The sequence below is a fragment of the Haliotis cracherodii genome, unplaced genomic scaffold, assembly GCF_022045235.1.
Source record: "Haliotis cracherodii isolate W230 unplaced genomic scaffold, xgHalCrac1.p SCAF_3, whole genome shotgun sequence".
NCBI lineage: Eukaryota > Metazoa > Mollusca > Gastropoda > Lepetellida > Haliotidae > Haliotis > Haliotis cracherodii.
The window spans coordinates 8,755,659-8,779,861 of NW_027266286.1; the positions used below are offsets into that span (position 1 = coordinate 8,755,659).

The window sequence follows — 24,203 nt, forward strand, 5'->3', positions numbered from 1 at the left end:
TCCTCCTAGTGCATCCTCATAGAGTTACATGCAAGCACCGAAGGGACAATTATTTGGTATGAAAATTGGATTCACTTTCCAATTCTTTGGGTGAAGGATTGAGCATTTACCATGTTTGACAAATTGTATTACCTAGACTTGATGCATATCAAGTCCAATAAACATGAATATTCAATAATTCAGGATTTAAGATCCTTTCTTCTGGACAGGCCACATTGCCAACAGTGCGGTTACTTTTCACTTTGATATTGATGGAACACATTTGCAACAATGTTGTTGAATATCACATAGGAATGAATTAATGTTTCCAACTATATTGGCAACATGTTGACCATCACTGTTTTAGAATGCAATCAGTATTGATCAATCTGGCTAAGTGTTACATTTTCTGTTTAGTCAACAAAGTATATAAATAAAACAGTCCTGTTTTTTGTGTAAAATGATTAGAGTATGTTCTCTTGGCCACTCATTTATTATATGTGACCTGAAATATGGAACATTTTTCAGTGGGTTATACCTCACTTTCATACTTTCAACACAATCAGCCGACATATCCATGAAATGGGAACCAAACTACACGTTTGATGTGAAATGTTGTATCCTTGTTAAACGGACTCTATGATTCTCATCTCACCTACCAAAGTGGTGAGAACAGATTGGTGGTAAGATTGATATTTGTTTGACAGGCATTACTTGGAAGCTGATGGATGACAAAGTAGACACAGTTTATGGATAACAACTTCTTTATTTTACTGTAAATTGTGATGTTTCGGTAAAGATCCTTTTTTCATTGTTAAGTAAGGCTGAATAATGAACATGGTATAGAATATATATAGTAGGTGGAGGATTAACAGTAACAACAATTGTATACATTGAGAGATTAACATGATTAGGTTAAATAATAACAACAGAAGGATAAAACTGATTGACTAGTTACTCAATACTTAATATTCATCTCTGTTTGCATTTAAAAGCAAATCCCCAACTATCATCCCTTGTATTTGTTTAATAGGTGGCAATATTTGGAATTATTCTTTTCCTGGTTCAAAATGTCAGCCTCTTTTACTTGTCAGGTATGGCAATCAACACATCTACTTCAAAACTTCACAGATAAGTTCCTAAACGTGTCTTTGCACTCTATACTCAGAGGGGCGTAGTTTGTAATATTTTTCTTTATTTCAGGGACTTATCTAGGATTTCAAACAAATGCTCTTGGCATCACGATTTTGTTCAAAGTTCTTTGTTTAAACTTCTTATTTTCTAGTGGACACGACCAATCATCTAAGGCGCCACGGTCCGCTGTGGAAAGTTATGTGCCTTGGGTATGCCAGAAACCTATGATTGTGGGTTTGAAACCCGGTTCGCCCTGATTATGTTTCTAGGTTTGTCAGTACCATACCTGTGCTTCTGAGTTTCAACAAAGTGGTTAACGTTCGAGACTGCATCACCTCGATCTTTCCTCCCACATTAAGCTGACACCATGATATAACTGGAACACTGTTAAAAGCGGCGTTAAACCCAACTCACTCACTCACTCACATTTTCTAATTTCAGAGGTATTTTATCATTGAATTTTAACACTGCATTCAATGCAATAATTTGTAAACTCAACATTAATGCCTCACCTTCCCAAATGGTCCTGTTATCAATGACATACAAGTCACCTACACAAAGACATAACTACAACATCACATCTTCGAGGCAAGGGTGTCAACTGACTGTAAAAGTCCAGTTTCTACCCATGCCGAACTAGGCTGATATTTTGGAGTTACATTTTGGCTGGACTAACGAGTCTATGCATAGTCCAATCCAAATCACATAACGAAATAGACATCCGGTTCGTAAACAACATGGATGTCAATGTGCAGATTTCGGTCGACTGCAGGATTTGCAAAGCATATGTACTGCCAACTGAGCATCAACAGATATTTTGCAAATATGTTCTTGTTTTTAATCAGGATGCTCAAGTGAGCTGGTGCACTTTGTGGGGTAAAACCCGTTTTATAACAATAGAGATCTTCATTATCTTTCAGAACATCTTGACTGGGTGCCACCATTGTGTTTGAAGCAAGTGATATGAGAGATGGAATCTGATTGGTCAACAGGAGGGACACAGAAGGGACATAAATCGTAACTGGATCGAGCCTGGAAATTCCAGCATAGTTCCGTAAGGGTGGAAACTGGACTTTTATAGTCAGTTAACATACTTGCCCTGGGGAAGATGACAACATCATGAATTGGAAAATGATTAATTCCATTTGGGGTATTTTTGCTGCAGGCTGGGGATAAAATATGGGCCTATGAGAAAGTCTAGATAATCCATGTGTGCAATGTTTACAACATTGGATTTCTTTCTTATTTGAAAAACATGGGCCTACATGTCAGCAGTATTGCCAGATTAATTATGAAAATCAAGAGCTTTTTATAACCCTCATGTTAAAGACTTACGGGGTCACTGTACATTCAAATACTATACAAACAAATGTGAAGGATCCAAGGTTTGTCAATGAAGCAATGTCATACTCAAAAGTTAACACTGAATGCTAACATACATCCATAAAAGAAAAATGTAAAAAACTAGTTCACTTTGCTTAATCAGTATTTCATAGACCCCACGGAACATATAGAACTGATGTTTAACTTTATATAGGGAAGAGACAGTAAGTGTTGCACAACCCCATTGACATTTTGGAGAATAAAATATGTTTTAACATATGAGAAAGATACATTCGTTTCATTGGCAATATGCCCAATATGCTCATATGACATCCATAAATAGTCACCGTGCACAATCTCAAAACAGCAGCCATGACCACAGATTTTGGAACGGATATTGTAAAAAAAACAAAAAAAACAACTACGTTCTTCAATAAAACATAGTATACAAATACTACAATATTGAATGAAAGGGAGCTTTTTACTATAAAATATTGTCAGAATTTGGTTAACTGAATCTTGTTTGAAGCTAACTGAATTTTGTTGACTGAATCTTGAAATGTGTATGAAGAAATGGAGCCATTTCAAAACAACATCACACCAAATGAATCTTCTTGTAAAAAATATGACACATTCTATTGAATGTCTGTGCCAAATATGCCAATCTCAACAAAAGCTGATGATACAAGAGGTCCAGGAGAGCTATATTAACAGATTAAATCTTCAAGAAAGATTGATGCATTTAAAGATTTTTTATGCAAACAAACAAGTCATGTTTTTCTATAACATCAAGGGATGGCTTTCTTTGCCCTTAAGGACCTACCATGTCCTCATGTTATTGGATGAGACATCATGACCTGTTTTCATTGGATGTTATACTGATTGCCATTTTCAAGCATTGAGGATGAAATGGTGTGCACATATTTCACTGGGCAATTTACTCCATTTTTCTCCTTTGCTTATAGTAGTCTTGAGATACATGATGCAGGGAATCATACATACTGTCCCTGTTAGTGAATGAGTAGGTTTTTATTCCAGCAATATCATGGCAGGGGATTCCAGAATCCCACATTCCCACATTTTTGGAATTGAATCCATTTGGAGCAATTGCTTTAACCACAAGGCTACCCTACCACCCCTCTCTTCAGTATGGATATATACACAGTAAACTATGTTTATAATGAACATGCTTATAACGAACAGACGGATATAACAAACTGTTTTTTAGTACCGACCAGTTGCTGTATATATGCGGTGTATATGCTTATAATGAACTACAGTTATAATGAACTAAAATTAGTTGTCCCTTTGAGTTTGTAAACTGTAGCTTACTGTAGATATATGCTAAGTCATAAGAACAAAGGAGGATATACTATATTCACATTTCACATGGTACAATACCTGCCTGTACAATTTGATCTGATGGCCTGATGTCTCATGTCATTATTTTCAGATGTTAAGTCTAAACATTTAGACTTTGATTTGCTTAGCACAAAAGACAGAGAATTGTTTCAACTGATTTGGAATTCATTATAAAGTATAAAGTCACAGGTAAGTATACTTACATACTTACATAATAACAGACAGATTTAGATCTAGTGACTTGTCTGTGCAAAATGAGACACTAATTTCAAACACTGTGAAGATCTGGGTTATAATTGGTTTTCAGCAACCCATGCTTGTCGTAAGAGGCAACTAAAGGAATCAGATGGTAAATCTCTGTGATTTGGTTGATTCATGTCATCATATCCCAATTACATAGACTGATGTCAATTACTGGATTGTCATGTGCAGACTTGATCATTTATGGACCACCTTCATAAACCTGGACTATTGCTGAGTGCGATAACAAACAAACAAAATTAACTTCAAGGTGTGAATGACTGACCTTTGGACCTCATCTGGAGCTGCCTATGCAGGCTTATGTTAAGAATATATATACATTGTGTACACTTGAGTGGGATGACATCTCTGTCCATGCGGGTGACGTATTGAAAACAAATCTTTAAATGTGGTGTCATGAACATCAAAACATATCCAACAGGACAAAATTCTCGTACATGGACCCACCCCCTCTTCCTGTGCTTTGTGGGAACTAATCACATTAATGTAGAGTTATGTGGTCGAGTGTCTTTTCCCTTTATTTACAAGTCTAAATATCACGCGAATTTGGCGTAAACTATCGATCGAGGTCCGTCATTATGATGGCTAGCGAAGCAGCAGCAGGCAAGGGCTCTAAGAACTTGCAGAAATGGTACCACTGGCATACATTGGACTTTGCGGGGGATCGCTAGAGGAATGGTGGTTAATTCTGAATTTCCATTCTATTTTTAAACAGCTGAGCCCGAGGATGACAAGGCATTGAGACCATAGGATCTGACACTCGTCACCATTCAGGGCGTTCGGGTACATGAATGAGCGACACACTCCACAGACAGTGGAATTTCTTCGATTATACCACACAGATGTGCAGAGACGTCGATCACAAGAAACCAAATTACGGTGGCGGTTGGAGTGGAGAATTGGCCTTACCTCATGCTTGATACAAAAGACTCCGAGTTGCCTTAGAAAATCTTCAGCAGAGCTCCGTTTACACGCTTCTTGACAAAGAAGACGCCTTTCCTGTTCTACAACCGGCAACTTCCTTCCAAATCTTCCGCCATTTTTAGACCCATGTGACTGAAACTATCGTCTGCTCCTTCACCATTTGGTCCGGTACTGCTCTACACAAATAGCATGTGCAAATCGTGCCTTCAAATCAGGGCCACTAAATCTTCGATGGAAATCGTAATGAGATGTACTGTGGTCATGGAAAACAATTGTTTTACTCAAGCGGGAGAAGTATAATTTGATTTATTGTAAAGAAGTATCTAAATATTGATTCATTATAATAAACACATCGATAACATAACTGAAATAAATTCATTTTGAAATAAATTAATTAATAGCTGAATGAATCGATACTGATTCTTAACTCAGAGAGTTGAACATTCGAATTGTTTTTACAATTCAGAACATATTTGTGAAAAACTATTTGTGAAAACGATTAAAATTCGCATGTGCTATGTGGCCTTACCGGAAAATGTTTAAATCGATTAGGATGGCCCTTTAAAACATATTTTAACAAGGTTAGATATAGAAGCAATTTGACTCGTCTGTAAATATCACTTCTGACAAGTGTGTTTTCTATCACGATGTAAGGCTAAAAAGAATTGGGAGAGTCGTAATTGCATTACCCAACAGCTCTGAAATACCGCGGCACCCTTTTCTGTGTTTGGGATCATGTAACATCTTATCTGCATCGTTAAGCAAGCCGAAAAGTAGGTAATACTACCACGTTGATCTTGATAAGTCAGAAACGTTAATCAAAGGCAAGGACATCGTTATTGTATTTCTGGAATATCATATTCTATCAGCAGGATAATAGTGTCAGATTTAAAAAAAATTATTCTGACTGATCACTAGTTGTGCAGGACAGTTACCTCAAAACCTAAGCAAATTATTTTAAAACTTCTCAGATCAATCGTTTGTTCCATTTATTGGAACATATGGAGGAAAAAATAGAACTTATTTACTATTTTATGATGTTGCTAACAGTCTAAGCAGTTCTGCTGATCACCCTTTGGCCACACCGCCTTTTTGTCATATACACACTGGTATATAGGTGAATACCTGCCTCAACCCCATGAAGATCCGGGATAGAATAGGTCTTCAGCAACCCATGTTTGACATTTAAGGCGACTATGCCTGTCGTAAAAGGCGACTAAGGGGATCGGGTGGTCAGGCTCGCTGACTTGGTTGATGCATGTCATCGTATCCCAATTGCGTGGATCGATGTTCATGATGCCAATCACTGAACTGTCTGCTCCAGACTCGATTTTTTACAGACCACCTTCTTATAGCTGCCTTTTACGATAAGCATGGGTTGCTGAAGACCTATTCTACCGTGGATCTTCACGGGACATAAACAGGGTTGAAGTGGATTGAAGCGCTTACTCTTATTGTCCATGATACCAAAAGCACCTTTCCTGTGAAATTGTTGAGCCTCTCTTGGTAGACTAACACCCTTTTTCAAAACATTTCCTGCTGTTTTTTCATGTGGAATCAAGGTAAGTGGACTTGGTTTTCTTTGATCTAGACTTGAAGAGGTTTTTAGTAGGAACTTAAGGACTTTTTGGACTAAAACTGTAACGCCAAGCATCGTTAATCATACTGAAAGGAATGGTAACAAACATTCTTTATATTCTTGATGTCAAGACAATGGGATGTATTACTTAAGACCAAGTCTTTTTGACCAATCATAATTCTATTAGATTTCTTCATGGGAGATAACTCTTCATACTAGATTTACAGGGGTTCGATTCTCTATGAAACCCTTTCATGGTGTCTAAGCCATGACACTGCTGGATTATTACTACAGTCGGCGTGAAGATTCCGGGTTGGGATATAGGTCTTCAGCAACCCATGCTGGCCGTAAAAGGTGACTATGCTTGTCGTAAAAGGCGACTAACGGGATCGGGTGGTCAGGCTCGCTGACTTGGTTGATGCATGTCATCGATCTCAATTGCGTGGATCCATGCTCATGACATTAATCACTGGATTGTCTGGTCCAGACTCGATTATGTACAGACCGCCGTCATATAGCTGGAATATTGCTGAGTGCGGCGTTAAACAACAAACCAACCAAAACCAACCAACTACAGTCGGCGTACATATATACACATTTTGCACATGTTTTTAATCTAAACAAAGTATCATAAAGTCCCTGCCTCCACACACATTAATTCGTATGAGGGATGCATACAGGGAGTGTCGGAGTCTGTGAGATAAGAGGACCAAGAGTCCCAGTAGTGTCATGAGCTGTGTGTTATGATAGGACAGACCAAGCAGAGTTTAGCAAGTGCTGCTTTTGCATGTGTTTGTGACAGGTGCCACCTGTGGGGCAGGATACGCTGACCTTTTCGCGAACACCTGGTATCATCACTATTTGAAAGTGATTCATAAACACATGCTCATGGTATAGTCGGAATTGTACAATCGACTCTGCTATTAGCAGAGGTTTCTTATGAATAGGGTTTCGTCGTTTTCATTTTATTCAATTGGAAATCAACAGTTCTTTGGTAACCCAAGACAGATCTTCTCCGGAATGGTGTCCAGCTCCGAACACGCCGACTGCTAAGCATGATGTATATACATATGTTCCCAAGTATTACCCATATTTACATATCTTGGACTCTGAGATCGCCCACATGATGTCGTGTTTGGTTGTACTTTGTAATAGCTCATCTTTACAAATTGCCTTGGTCGGGCGAACTAAATACCCTGTATGATGATAACAATTCTAATGCCGACTTTGAATAAAAACCTACACTGTTGGTGGGAAATAATCACTCACTTATTTTCATTCTATTTCGGATTCGCCTAGTGGATAGTGTGTCTGCCCGGAGAGCGGATGGTCGGGGTTCGATCCCCGACTGCGTCCTACTGAAAGACGTAAAAAGACGTTACTTGCTGTTACACCCCTTGGCGCTGAGCATTAAGGGGATAACACAAGAATTGGTCAGCTGGGAGTCAGTATACTGTGTGTTAGTGGGGTGTTCATGTTAAACTGAGGCATGGTATCTCAGTAGGCTAGCGCTATATAATCGGCATGTGTCCAGACTAGTACAAGCACACACGCACGCACGCACACATACTCACACACGCACGCATGCGTGTATACACGTCGCTATATTAGTGCAATAATCTTCACCTCACCCACTCATTCTGTTTGTCCTAAAGTGCAATTTAAACTTGTCCCTTGAGTAATGCATGAAATAAGTAAAGGATAACACATTTAAAATTTCATCGTTTGCAGTGATAAGACAATAATAATAATTTCACAAAGGCCATGCAGCATGTGTTTGTCGGTGAGGATGTGTACGCCCCGCGCTGTACTGACATCACCTCTGCTGCTAACCACATTAACGGCCACCTTGCGACCTTCGCAGGACATGATGTATCCGAAGGGTAACACGGCGCGATAGGCACTAAAAACATTTGTCACGGATGCATGGATCGATATTAAAGCTTAAACCAGTGGTAATGGCATTACAACGAGCCTCGGTACAATAACGGATGATGATTGCTCTGAAAAGGGAGCGCATCAAAGAGAAATCAGGTCATTTTGTGTTGGGCATGCGAAATTGGCATTACACCGAGTGCTGTGGTACTGGTAATTCAATGTACGTGGGTTTTCTGTGGGTGGAGGTAACTTTTGGACACGCGAGAGTAAAACGGGAATAACATCAACTCGCCTATTTTTAAGGGTGTTTTTTTTATAAAGAAACTATTTTCTGTATACTGAATGTTACCATCCTTGCACAACTGCCTCTCGATTAAAAACAGTTGTAGTCACAGTGCCCCGTGCACTTTGCATGAATGATGTGGTACTTGACATTTGGAAGCCAATCGTGTTATACCTCTCGTCTGGCATGGGCTTACACTCAAAGACATTGTAATTAACGTTACCATACAATTGTCGCCTTGAACAATCTGTGACAAAGTTCAAGATCTTGATTTTATTTTCTATGGAAGCTCAATCAGACCATAGAGGTAACTGTGTACAGCGTGGGGTATATACGATGTTGAATACAGTCAGTCTGCTGTTATCCAATCTATTGCATGGTCTCTGCTCCAATGTTGTGTCACTGAAGACGGGGTAGCATGTTGCATATGTGTCACAGTAGTTTGTGTGATATACTAGACGTGCTGTTCAGTTCAATTCAATTCTGCAGAGTTGCGTCCCTTGGGCACGCCAGAAACCTATGATTGTGGGTTCGAATCCCGGTTCGCCCAAATCATGTTTCTAGGTTTGTCAGCTCCGAAGTGGTAAACATCTTAGACCTGCATCACTTCGGGCTTTCCTCCCACATTAAACTGACACGCCGTGATATAACTGGAATAACGTTAAAAGCGGCGTTAAACCCAACTCACTCACTCAATTCAATTCTTTGTTGTATGAAAGGCCACAGGCCCATATACAACGGAGTTACATGACACACTTTATAAGATACAAAGTCACGGTCGCACATTCTCCACACAAACGCATGTGGTTTGTACACAACTATTTGCTGTTGTATTAAAGGGTTCTTGCAGGACAATGATGTCAGTCTAGTACAATGGAATGAGATAAACACCACTGTTGTAAGTATGGTTTTCTTTGATTTTCATATAAAGGACAAATAAGCACAAACTGATATTAATCTGTGACAACAATGTTACAAAATGCGCATAACCAAGTTTCTCAAGAGCTGAAAATCTTCGTTTGTTAATTTTAGACCATTCAGGCCAAGCCTAAATCAGGAGAGAACATAGGTTTATTCATAAGAAGAATTGGACAGAGTCCTTCGTTTTGGAATACAGGGTAATGCTAACAGACAGTCATTGGTATTTATCACTTTAAAGAAATATTTTATAATTCTTACATATCTAACAATGTAAATAGAATAGTGATGTTACGAAGTATTACTGTTTATACTGATATTATAAAGGTGTTATGGTTAAAGATAATTATTTATACTGCCTTAATAAACATTTCGTGGTTTAAGGCCACTATTTATACTCCTAGACGAAACGTGTTGTGATTTAAGGTCACTATTTATACTGCTTTAATAAACCTGATGTGGTTTAAGGTCATTTTTTATTCCGCTACACTAAATGTGTTGTGGTTACAGATGACGGCATTACTAGTCATACTGCTACAGTAGACGTGGTGTGGTCAAACGATTACTAGTTATATTACTACACTCAACGTGTTGTGGTTAATGATCACTAGTATAACTGGTTATGCCACACTTAACATGCTATCGTGATAAATGAAATCTAAACTGTTATACTCCTATATTAGATGTGCAATGTTAACGGTCACTAGTCACGGATAATGAAGTAATTATACTTAACGAGTAATGGGTAACTGTCACTACACATATTGATTTACAGAGATGCCATAGTTGCTGTCACGCTGTATAACGCATCAGTATTTACACTTAGGTAAATGGTAACTGTAGACAGATATACTACCATCTCAAACATGGATAATGGTAACTAAGATAGCTGGTGGTATGACTACACTAAACTTGTATAAAGACACAAGTACATGCCAGTTAACGGTAACGAGCCATGCTACCACACTACACTTGTATAAAGACACAAGTATATGCCAGTTAACAGTAACTAGCCATACTGCCACACTATAATTGTATAAAGACACAAGTATATGCCAGTTCACGGTAACGAGCCATGCTGCCACACTACACTTGTATAAAGACACAAGTACATGCCAGTTAACGGTAACGAGCCATACTGCCACACTAGACTTGTATAAAGACACAAGTATATGCCAGTTAACGGTAACTAGCCATACTGCCACACTAGACTTGTATAAAGACACAAGTACATGCCAGTTAACGGTAACGAGCCATGCTGCCACACTAGATTTGTATAAAGACACAAGTACATGCCAGTTAACGGTAACGAGCCATGCTGCCACACTAGACTTGTATAAAGATACAAGTACATGCCAGTTAACGGTAACTAACCATGTTGCCTCACTATACTTGTATAAAGACACAAGTACATGCCACTTAACGGTAACTAGCCATACTGCCACACTAGACTTGTATAAAGACACAAGCACATGCCAGTTAACGGTAACTAGCCATGCTGCCACACTATACTTGTATAAAGACACAAGTACATGCCAGTTAACGGTAACGAGCCATGCTGCCACACTAGATTTGTATAAAGACACAAGTACATGCCAGTTAACGGTAACTAGCCATACTGCCACACTAGACTTGTATAAAGACACAAGCACATGCCAGTTAACGGTAACTAGCCATGCTGCCACACTATACTTGTATAAAGACACAAGTACATGCCACTTAACGGTAACTAGCCATACTGCCACACTAGATTTGTATAAAGACACAAGCATAAAGCCAGTTAACAGTAACTAGCCTTACTGCCACACTAGACTTGTATAAAGACACAAGTACATGCCAGTTAACGGTAACTAGCCATACTGCCACACTAGACTTGTATAAAGACACAAGCACATGCCAGTTAACGGTAACTAGCCATACTGCCACACTAGACTTGTATAAAGACACAAGTACATGCCAGTTAACGGTAACGAGCCATGCTGCCACACTAGATTTGTATAAAGACACAAGTACATGCCAGTTAACGGTAACGAGCCATGCTGCCACACTAGACTTGTATAAAGATACAAGTACATGCCAGTTAACGGTAACTAACCATGTTGCCTCACTATACTTGTATAAAGACACAAGTACATGCCACTTAACGGTAACTAGCCATACTGCCACACTAGACTTGTATAAAGACACAAGTACATGCCAGTTAACAGTAACTAGCCATGCTGCCACACTCGACTTGTATAAAGACACAAGTATATGCCAGTTAACAGTAACTAGTCATGCTGCCACACTCGACTTGTATAAAGACACAAGCACATGCCAGTTAACAGTAACTAGCCATGCTGCCACACTAGACTTGTATAAAGACACAAGTACATGCCAGTTAACAGTAACTAGCCATGCTGCCACACTCGACTTGTATAAAGACACAAGTACATGCCAGTTAACAGTAACTAGCCATACTGCCACACTAGACTTGTATAAAGACACAAGTACATGCCAGTTAACAGTAACTAGCCATGCTGCCACACTCGACTTGTATAAAGACACAAGTACATGCCAGTTAACAGTAACTAGCCATGCTGCCACACTATACTTGTATAAAGACACAAGCACATGCCAGTTAACAGTAACTAGCCATGCTGCCACACTCGACTTGTATAAAGACACAAGTACATGCCAGTTAACAGTAACTAGCCATACTGCCACACTAGACTTGTATAAAGACACAAGTACATGCCAGTTAACAGTAACTAGCCATGCTGCCACACTCGACTTGTATAAAGACACAAGTATATGCCAGTTAACGGTAACTAGCCATACTGCCACACTCGACTTGTATAAAGACACAAGTATATGCCAGTTAACGGTAACTAGCCATGCTGCCACACTCGACTTGTATGAAGACACAAGTACATGCCAGTTAACAGTAACTAGCCATGCTGCCACACTAGACTTGTATAAAGACACAAGTACATGCCAGTTAACAGTAACTAGCCATGCTGCCACACTCGACTTGTATAAAGACACAAGTATATGCCAGTTAACGGTAACTAGCCATACTGCCACACTCGACTTGTATAAAGACACAAGTATATGCCAGTTAACGGTAACTAGCCATGCTGCCACACTCGACTTGTATGAAGACACAAGTACATGCCAGTTAACAGTAACTAGCCATGCTGCCACACTAAAATTGTATAAAGACACAAGTAACTATCGAAGTACTGCTACATTAAATAGAGTGTGGTTAACAGTAACTAGCTATGCACTGCTACACTAAATAGAGTGTGGATATTAGCGCTATGACTAAACTGGACATGCAGTGGTTAACGGTGACTTGGTGTACTGCAGCACCAAAATGTCCTGGTTAATGGTATGTCCCGATGTATGGACTACTCTAGAGGAGCTGTGTCGGGAGGCGCATCCCTTTAAGTCCCAGTCATAATCTAACGGTAGATTAGTGGCTGGCTTTCATGTCGCAATACTGAGAACAACCTTTGATGTAGTTTGTTTTTCGTGATAGATGAGAGCTATAGTGGTAGGTGGTTAATACCGTGCGTTGTTTGAAATCCGCTGCATAGGTTTCCGTGAAATTACCCCCCAGTAAGAGGCCACTAAATGAGGCTAACTGTCAACTAGGCCTCGCATGGTCATTACGTCAGAAGAGGCTCACACGTTGTTTCAATGGTCGAGGCATAACTAAACCCAGAGGTGACACCGTCTGTAGCCAACTTACATGCGGCCTGTGGTAAAAAGGACTTGCTACGTATTTAAATAGTGTTGACCTTTCCCCAAAGGACATTTTGCAAAGCTCACCTCTTTACCTGAACGTGGATGAGGACCTCCAGTATTTGGATGACTGCAGCCAGTACTTGAGTGACTGCAGACAGTACTTGAGTGACTGCAGACAGTACTTGAGTGACTGCAGACAGTACTTGAGTGACTGCAGCCAGTACTTGAATGACTGCAGCCAGTGCTTGAATGACTGCAGCCAGTACTTGAGTGACTGCAGCCAGTACTTGAGTGACTGCAGCCAGTACTTGAGTGATTGCAGCCAATACTTGAGTGACTGCAGCCAGTACTTGAGTGACTGCAGCCAGTACATGAATGACTGCAGCCAGTGCTTGAGTGACTGCAGCCAGTACTTGAGTGATTGCAGCCAATACTTGAGTGACTGCAGCCAGTACTTGACTGACTGCAGCCAGTACATGAATGACTGCAGCCAGTGCTTGAATGACTGCAGCCAGTGCTTGAATGACTGCAGCCCTGTGCTTGAATGACTGCAGTCAGTACTTGAATGACTGCAGCCAGTACTTGAATGACTGCAGCCAGTGCTTGAATGACTGCAGACAGTACTTGAGTGACTGCAGCCAGTGCTTGAATGACAGCAGACAGTACATGAGTGACTGCAGACAATACTTGAATGACTGCAGCCAGTGCTTGAATGACAGCAGACAGTACTTGAATGACAGCAGTACGTGGATGTGTGACGTGAAATCAGAATCACCTGTGAGACTGGAGAGCCTTTAGAAGGAGGAGCAATTCTGCTTCACTCACCCATTCACCCCTTGTCGGAATGGAATATATGTGGCAGTCAATTCAATAGCCTGATACATAAATATTTTTTTCGAGAATTTTCGGGGACAATGTACCCCCCTCCCCCCGCCCCCAGAATATCAAATGGTCGGTCCCTTACCAGAGCTTCTGATTTATTGCCGTAATCCATAAGTAAGTACCCTTGAGTACAGAGTTTACTTCTGTGTAGAACAGACACACTCGATATTACTATAGACAAGGCGTAGTAACCTCAGCGGTATCACTAACTGTAACTTGTCTGCTACCGTCGGTGATGTCTGTCTCGCGGCGGGGGACGCCAATAATAGGCTCCACACACAATAGAAATGTATAGTGAGTGAATCGTGTTTTAGGCCCTTTTAGCAATGTTACAGTGATATCGATATCTTTATTGCGGACATACTGTCATGTCACAGACCTAAAGTACAATATCACTGCGGTCACACCAGAAATGGGCTTCGCACATAATGAATATACCCATAAGGGAGATCGAACCCGGCTATACGGTGTGTCGAGCGGTCGCTCATACCAACAGACCACTCTCGTAACCACGACAACCAAAATGACTACCTGTCACAATATTGTTACTGCATGCCCTTAACTGTTCTTCGTGGAGAAAACATTAGGAGGAAGTGATTTCTCAATTGAAACTCAATTCTCGTATTTTTACAACCAGAATACACTTAAATCTTATTATAACGAACCCTTCTGTTTTATATCTCGTTATATCTCGACGGGGCCAATACTTTGCTAAATAAGAAAAGACAAAGTGGATTATGGCTTCAACTGCGTTCCATACTTTCACATGGCATGTGCGTGGTGAAAAGTCTCGAGATGTGGTTGATCATAACAAGATTCCTCACTCGGCCTCAACAGCTATCGTCGATTGCCCGGGGGCCGTGTGTGAACTGTTCAAAAACAGGTAACATCACAAGTGAATTTGTTTGCTCTTCGATACTTTGCTGTCATGCGGGTCTTTCATTTTCTTTATTTTTTCAACAGATAATCGATAGTGGCTCGCCCTGTTCTGATGGATATGGTCATATCTTATTTTGACGAAATTGTGTTAAGACGGGTTGGTTTTTTTCGTCGTCGGCGTCAGATTAGATTATTTTCCAAAATATCAAAATATCCCTTATTTTGGTTTATTTAACAAGCCTGATGTAATAACTGGAAACACTTTTTCTCAACCGCATATTTTATTGAAGATGAATATAAAACATTTGAACTGTTATATTCGGTATATGACCACTGTTCAGTTTGAAAAAATATGTCCGTTTTGGAGTCCCGGGCAGATTAAGTTACCAGGGGCCGATTTCACAAAGCGATTGTAGCGCTACGACCTAAGTCTATGTCAAAGTATGGAACTTGCGCTACGAGCGCTTTGTGAAACGGGGCCCTTGACCTCATGTTTGACGTAAGACCCAGCTAATCATGAGTACGTGAGTAAGCGTTTACGCAGCTTCAGTATCATTCCTGTAAGGGCGGGGCGCCACGAACGGGTTTTATGGTACCCTCTTTGGGAATCGAACCATGGTTTTCGACATGAGAGGACAACGTGTTACCACTAGGGGTGGCAGACGTGGAAAAAATTAATTTTCAGTAGTCCCCAAACCTTGACATACCCAAGATGAAACAATGTACTTAAACGTATAACGTCCAATACCACAATGAGACTGCTTCTTTCATGGTGCATTTGACAGTCTATTGTTGTGTACAACTGATTGCGCCCAGAATGAAGAGTATCCGCTATACGATGGTGTTAATTATTCGCATGCCCCTTAGAGTGGAGATGTGTTTAATCAGTCATGTCAGTCCTGAAACGTTGACACCAATTTCACCCTTTCGCCTATGAAACACTTTGTTCCGGCCTTGAACGCCTCTAGGCTAGGTAACCCGGGTGGCGTGGTCTGTCTGGACGCATAAAATATTGCCGAATACATTATATGTAATAATGACATATATGTCACGAAACGCTGATTATCAGTACATTCGTGAGGTTTCTACTTAAATTCTACCTGTTTAACGCCACGCTCATCAATGTTCCAGCCATGTCACAGCTGCGTTCCCAGGGTTTCTCCTTGTATTCTACCTATTAATTCCATGCCACAGTCATAAATACTCCAGCCATATGACAACAACGTTCTACCTGCTCGTTTAACGGCACACTCATCAATATTCCAGGCATACAACTGGCGGTAAATAATCGAGTCTAAACCAGACAAGTCAGTGATTGACGTCATGAGTAATTTAGTAACGTCCCGTGCCATAAGGCTACGTTGTCATGCTATCGACCATGTCGCCAAATACAAGTGTAGCTTTCTGCGGATCATTCTAACCTAGAATCCCCGCAGAACTACATATTAAATACTTGGTACAAACCGAACGACCCCTGAAGATCCGGGGTAGAATAGGTCTTCAGTAACCCATGCGTGCCGTAAAAGGCGACTATGCTTGTCGTAAGCGGCGACTAACGCCACCGAGTGGTCAGGCTCGCTCATTTGGTTGGTGCATGTCATCGTATCCCCAACTGCGTAGATCGATGCTCATGATATCAATCACTGGATTGTCTGGTCCAGACTCGATTATTTACAGACCGCCGTTTTATAGCTAGAATATTGCTGAGTGTGGCGTTAAACAACAAACAAACAAACAAAAGAAACTAACCGAACACTCCAAGACAAGCTCGATGTCTTTCAAAAGGTAATAACTGTGAATCCGGTTTTACATGGTCAACAAGAATGAACTTGTGAATGGCGATTTATCTGCGAATACATATATCAATATAACTGATATCCCAAATTTTCCAGTTAACCAATCGCAGTGAAATACGAAGAATGTCCGACAATGCATCCATATGAAGCCTTGTTGCTTCCGGTAACGTTGATCACAATCAGGACAGTACAATAGATAGCATTATCCAATCAGAAATCAGTAAACTGCACACACGCACAAAATCGCCATTTCATGGATTATTTCTGGCACTGAGATACATAAATAACAACCTCTCAGTATTAAAATCATCGATCTCCTTCCTATATACTATGACAGCCAAGTACTTTTAGAAAACAGGATAGAGAAATCCTCGTACAGTTTGACCGTGATAGACGTGCAACACGTTAAATTAATTTGCAGTTTTCACATTAATTCAGAAGCCTTCAACAACTTCATTTATCATCTCATCAAGCTCATAAGTCTGTTTTTCCTGTCAGATATATTTTTAAAATAGCATGGTTGCACATGAGTCGCGGTGATGAAATTCTACCATGGTCACTTAGCGTCAGGCTATTAATCGAATGCGCCCCTTTTGGTTCCAAATCTTTAACATCGCCATCGATTTAACATCATTTCCCGAGAAACGTCCGTCCCTTAACTTTGCCAAGCAAAATAGACTCTAACCTTTGGAGAGATTGACGAAAATATAAAAGAATTGAAAAATCTGAGAATGACCATGTACAAGTAATTGCCTCCTTGTCGGCTTCCGTCGTGGTTTTCCATGGCATAAAGCCTCAAAACTGTCATTTCTTGACAAGAGACAGCAAAATTCCACCACGGGCAATACAAAATTAAAGGCCTTTCTCGTGGACTCTTCTACAGTATCCAGCACCGTATGGATTAAGATTGTGTGATCCAGAGAATTCTAAGCGCGATTGAATTGCCTTAAGAACATTCATAAAGATTCCCCAATGTACACTAATTATACATTTTTTCATTTCCCATCAAGCTGTCTGTCGCCATGGTTGTACGATCTGAACGACTTGGCAACAATGCATAGGACGATGTCTCTACTGGCTACCGTTAAAGTTGTGTCGTTATAAAAGCATTGTGTGGCCTATAAAACCTCCGAAATTCAAATTTCCGCCTCGAATAGAAACATCGTAAATCCAATCTGATCGACCTGGATGGTGAACTGACGTTGTGTGATGTCACCGAAGACGGGGATCAACTCGCACGCATGGCGGTCAGTTTAATGACAACAAGTCTTTTCTGGGAGGATGCGTTTGAGGAGGTCTATTTATTTGCTTGTTTTTATTTTTTTAAAGCAGGTTTTGATGAGAAGTTGCATGACAAACAGAGTTATTTAATCGTACTTCAAAGCGAAGAGTAGATATTTTTTCAGCACTTATTTCTAAGGCTTTCTCACACAGTCATTGTTGAATACATCTCAGTTTACTTTTCCCATGGGGATTAGGGAGCAGACTAGATTCTCAGCACCTCGTGCTTGTCATATAAAGGGAGTAAAATGAGAATTGATTGGACACAATGGTCGTAGTGGGTGGATGGTACTTTGATTAGTCACTTCCAGGACGACTAATTCCCAGCTGTGATCTGGTTGATTGTGTGTCTGCCTTCGGCGCCTGGACGGTGTGGATCGATGCTCATCCCATCAATCACAGGTTCGCCTCATCCTGGTCCAATATTTTTGGAGCATCCAAGAAACTATTTAACAAGTGGGCGGGCGTTGAAAACGTAACAGCAGTAGAAGTTGCGATACGAATAACGAAGCTGTGCCTAGTCTTCAGTGATCTACACAGGTTTTGGCTTTGCTTTGGTTTGTTGTTTACCGCCGCACGTGTGTATGTGTGTCTGTCTCTATTTCTGCGTGTGTGTGTGCGTGTGCGTGCGTGTGTGCGTGCGTGTGTGTGTGTGTGTGTGACCCGGGTTATGATAGTAGCCCGTACCCCATTCGTCCGTTTGAGGCGGCTAAGTCGGACCGGGTTCGACTCTGAATGTCAGCTGGTTGAATGTTATCTTATGTCAGCTGGTTGAATGTTTGCCTGTTCCAGACTCGATCATGTACCTGCCGCAGTAGTGAGTGGGTGAGTTTGAACCGTATTACAGTTATAGCAGAGCATGTCAGCTTAATGTGGGAGGAAAACCCGAAAACGATGCAGGTCTCAGATTTTACCACTTTGATGAAACCTACGAGCACGGGTATGGTGCTGACAAATCTAGAAACATAATCGGATTTGAATCAACAGTCATAGGTTTCTTGCTTGCCCAAGGGACGCAACTCGCCAATGGCGACTACTGGGCCAACAGTCCCCCTGCCGTAGTTGTAAGGCTGCTGCTTTAAACAACACCCACTCATTCACTGATGTGAGTGAGAGGCAAACTTACGAGTTTAACGTCCCTTAAATGAAATAGAATTGCCAAACCCAGGTTCCTAACTGACGACCCATAACGAGTGCATCCTAAAAGCTAAGGGATACAACTCTGCTCAGTGATATACAGCGCCTTAGACAATGGACTACTTATTTTACTTCTAGTACTATCACAACAGAGGGTTCAGCATATATATTTAAAAAATCGGAACGCTATTCAGCAGCAGCATATACCCATGAGATTCTTATCAACCGAACACGCAACCTATTTACGCAGGTTAACTGAAACATACTCTCTACACCTTCGCATACCAATGCCCCCGAGTCAACACCAATCAGCAGAGGACTGCTCTCAGCAGCGATAGCCCATCTGTACCTAATTAGATTTAATTCATGGTTTTCACGCTCCCAGAACACAGATGCGCTAAGGAGACGAAAGATGTTTATCAGTGTCTGTTCCTGTTAAAAAGACAGGCTGTCACTGATCTTCAGAAAATAGTATTGTTGCAGAATCCAGTCTCTGCCATGTCTTCCATCAACTTGAAAGATGCTCAACTTGTGCCATTATCAGTCAATGCCACAAAGGAAACTAGCAACCTGATATTTTCATGGGCAAATACACAATATTTCAATCGATCACACCGGGAAAAGATAAAGCCAATCTAAAATTTAATTTGCCATTCCACAATTGAGACAAGATTTTACTTCCGTTTTGAGGCAGATTTTCTGCAGCGCGTTTCCCTTTTATTCGTATTTAAACAGACTTTCGCTTTTAATCTATATTTTTTTCGAAAAAATAAACATTTACTCGACATAAACCTAATCAATCATGTCCTTTTGATGCATAACCTCTCCAACCTCAAACTACTTCAATAAGATCGTAGTCCCGTTTGATATTACGCCTATGGCTAAGTTGCTTGGTTAAATTAATGTATTCTTAAAATCTGAAAGGTTTCAGACTTGCTAGCCCTCTTACATTGAAGAGATCATATTTGACACCCAGCAAGGTAATGCGTCATACAGAAACATCCTTAGTGCAACAGTAAATGGGTCATGCTGTGTTCTTGTTCGTGTAACACGTTACAGGCGTATATAAAATGTTTTATGCGGTGTTCCAAACAATAATTTCATTGTGTTACATGTTTCACACGTACACTAAATGTTTCATGTGGTGTTCCAAAGAATACCTTCATTGTGTTACATGTTTCACAAGAACACTAAATGTTTCATGTGGTGTTCTTAATAAAACCTTCATTGTGTTACATGTTACACAAGAACACTAAATGTTTCATGTGGTGTTCCAATCAATACTTTCATTGTGTTACATGTTTCACAAGAACACTAAATGTTTCATGCGGTGTTCCAATCAATACCTTCATTCTGTTACATGTTACATACGTACACTAAATGTTTCATGCTGTGTTCCAGTTAATACTTTCATTTTGTTACATGTTACACACGTACACTAAATGTTTCATGTTGTGTTCCAATCAATACTTTCATTGTGTTACATGTTACACAAGAACACTAAATGTTTCATGTGATGTTCTAAACAATATCTTTATTGTGTTACATGTTGCACACGTACACTAAATGTTTCATGTGATGTTCGTTCCCCAACCCTGATTATGTTAAATTCGAATTACGTCTGCTGTGTACAAGAGCTCCGACGCTCTTACAGTTTGGCTCTCATACTCCAATGAGCTAACACAAAGTGAAAGTCAATTCTTAAGAAATATATGCTAAAAGCAGGGTGGATTATACGTTTCGACTATATCATAATCGTGTGTTTATGAATCACTATCAAATAGTAATGACACCAGTCGTTCCGGAAATGTTGAGCGTATCACTGAACATACAGTACAAATCAAAATCGGGAATTGCATTGGACATAATTTTTGTCAACGATGTGCCAACTTTGGAAATGTCCTCCACGTGTCTACCACAAAACCGGTTGAAACATTTACTGTTGTAACAGTGATCAAATCTTTTGAGCAAGATTCGCATGACGCTTTGGAAACTTCATAGAAAGAGCATTCTAGATTTACCTAAGAAGTTGTTAAATGTAGACTTCTAAGGCTAGAGCTGTCGGACAATTGCTGGACATAGACTTCTAAGGCTAGACCTGCTGGACAATTGCTGGACATAGAATCCTAAGGCTAGACCTGCTGGACAATTGCTGGACATAGACTCCTAAGGCTAGACCTGCTGGACAATTGCTGGACATAGACTGCTAAGGCTAGACCTGCTGGACAATTGCTGGACATAGACTCCTAAGGCTAGACCTGCTGGACAATTGCTGGACATAGAATCCTAAGGCTAGACCTGCTGGACAATTGCTGGACATAGACTCCTAAGGCTAGACCTGCTGGACAATTGCTGGACATAGACTCCTAAGGCTAGACCTGCTGGACAATTGCTGGACATAGACTCCATAAGCTAGACCTGCTGGACAATTGCTGGACATAGACTCCTAAGGCTAGACCTGCTGGACAATTGCTGGACATAGACTTCTAAGGCTAGACCTGCCGGACAATTGCTCGCCATAGACTCCTAAAGCTAGAGCTGCCGGACAATTGCTCGACATAAAGGGATAGTTGACTGTTGGGAAGTGGAATGGGAGTCATCCTATTATAATAGGAGTCATAATATCCTTTATAATAACAGAATGGAGATGTGTTAATCGAGGATGATACCACGGCGGCGTGACGTCTTGAACAACAGCAGAGTCGGCACGGTCTGAATCTGGTTCTACAGAACGGCGATATATGACTTCATATTAACACCAGCGGCGTCATAGAGGACGCCTGTGAAGAAGTCTAGCTGCTCTGTAATGCGAATGCTCTCCAATTAGGTGTCATGAAATATCATTGTCCTACAGATGTTGTTAATCTGATCCTGTGGTGCATTTGCTACTAAGTCTTGATAGGCGTCGAGATAATCCCCTTCTTTGTCAATTGTTGGTCGGCCGGCAGAGAATGTGTCCGTGCGGCCTTCTGAACCAAATTAAACGTGGTGTGTTTACGGCTTTGCCAAGTAGTATGTCATTTTGATCTGTTGTCTCTCCGTCCTGGGTCGAATTAAGTCGTAATGTCCTGCACGCACCCAACCACACATCAAACGTTGAGAAATCAACTCTTTGGTTAAACATTTATATCTCAGATCCGTAAATTTATCTAAAACTTAGACTTCCTAAATTAACAAAGCCAGTTGTTTGACCATGTGCAGGTCACAGTCAGTTGTATGATGCTGTGTATATCACGGCGAGTTGTATGATACTGTGTATATCACGGCGAGTTGTTTGATACTGTGTATATCACAGCGAGTTGTATGATACTGTGTATATCACGGCGAGTTGTATGATGCTGTGTATATCACGGCGAGTTGTATGATGCTGTGTATATCATGGCGAGTTGTTTGATACTGTGTATATCACGGCGAGTTGTATGATACTATAAATATCACGGCGAGTTGCTTAAAACTGTGTATATCACGGCGAGTTGTATGATGCTGTGTATATCACGGCGAGTTGTATGATACTGTGTATATCACGGCGAGTTGTATGATGCTGTGTATATCACGGCGAGTTGTATGATGCTGTGTATATCATGGCGAGTTGTATGATGCTGTGTATATCACGGCGAGTTGTTTGATACTGTGTATATCACGGCGAGTTGTATGATACTGTGTATATCACGGCGAGTTGTTTGATGCTGTGTATATCACGGCGAGTTGTATGATACTGTGTATATCACGGCGAGTTGTATGATGCTGTGTATATCACGGCGAGTTGTATGATACTGTGTATATCACGGCGAGTTGTTTGATGCTGTGTATATCACGGCGAGTTGTATGATACTGTGTATATCACGGCGAGTTGTATGATGCTGTGTATATCACGGCGAGTTGTTTGATACTGTGTATATCACGGCGAGTTGTTTGATGCTGTGTATATCACGGCGAGTTGTTTGATACTGTGTATATCACGGCGAGTTGTATGATGCTGTGTATATCACGGCGAGTTGTATGATGCTGTGTATATCATGGCGAGTTGCTTAAAACTGTGTATATCACGGCGAGGTGTTTGATACTATAAATATCACGGCGAGTTGCTTAAAACTGTGTATATCACGGCGAGTTGTATGATGCTGTGTATATCACGGCGAGTTGTATGATGCTGTGTATATCATGGCGAGTTGCTTAAAACTGTGTATATCACGGCGAGGTGTTTGATACTATAAATATCACGGCGAGTTGCTTAAAACTGTGTATATCACGGCGAGTTGTATGATGCTGTGTATATCACGGCGAGTTGTATGATGCTGTGCATATCACGGCGAGTTGTTTGATACTATAAATATCACGGCGAGTTGCTTAATACTGTGTATATCACGGCGAGGTGTTTGATACTATAAATATCACGGCGAGTTGCTTAATACTGTGTATATCACGGCGAGGTGTTTGATACTATAAATATCACGGCGAGTTGCTTAAAACTGTGTATATCACGGCGAGGTGTTTGATACTATAAATATCACGGCGAGTTGCTTAAAACTGTGTATATCACGGCGAGTTGTTTGATACTATAAATATCACGGCGAGTTGCTTAAAACTGTGTATATCACGGCGAGGTGTTTGATACTATAAATATCACGGCGAGTTGCTTAAAACTGTGTATATCACGGCGAGGTGTTTGATACTATAAATATCACGGCGAGTTGCTTAATACTGTGTATATCACGGCGAGGTGTTTGATACTATAAATATCACGGCGAGTTGCTTAAAACTGTGTATATCACGGCGAGTTGTATGATACTATAAATATCACGGCGAGTTGCTTAATACTGTGTATATCACGGCGAGGTGTTTGATACTATAAATA

The 24,203-nt window shown here is 40.6% G+C and overlaps 1 protein-coding gene across 1 annotated transcript in view; it reads right to left on the reverse strand.

Annotated features, from left to right (window-relative positions):
* The window catches only part of LOC139474608 (bone morphogenetic protein 1-like), a 299,859-nt gene extending 294,828 nt beyond the window's left edge, over window positions 1-5,031 (reverse strand). Inside the window, exon 1 of the mRNA XM_071257682.1 lies at window positions 4,969-5,031. The gene's annotated coding sequence lies outside the window, so the exon portion shown is untranslated. The remainder of the gene's footprint in view (window positions 1-4,968) is intronic.
* Window positions 5,032-24,203: the final 19,172 nt, after the last annotated feature.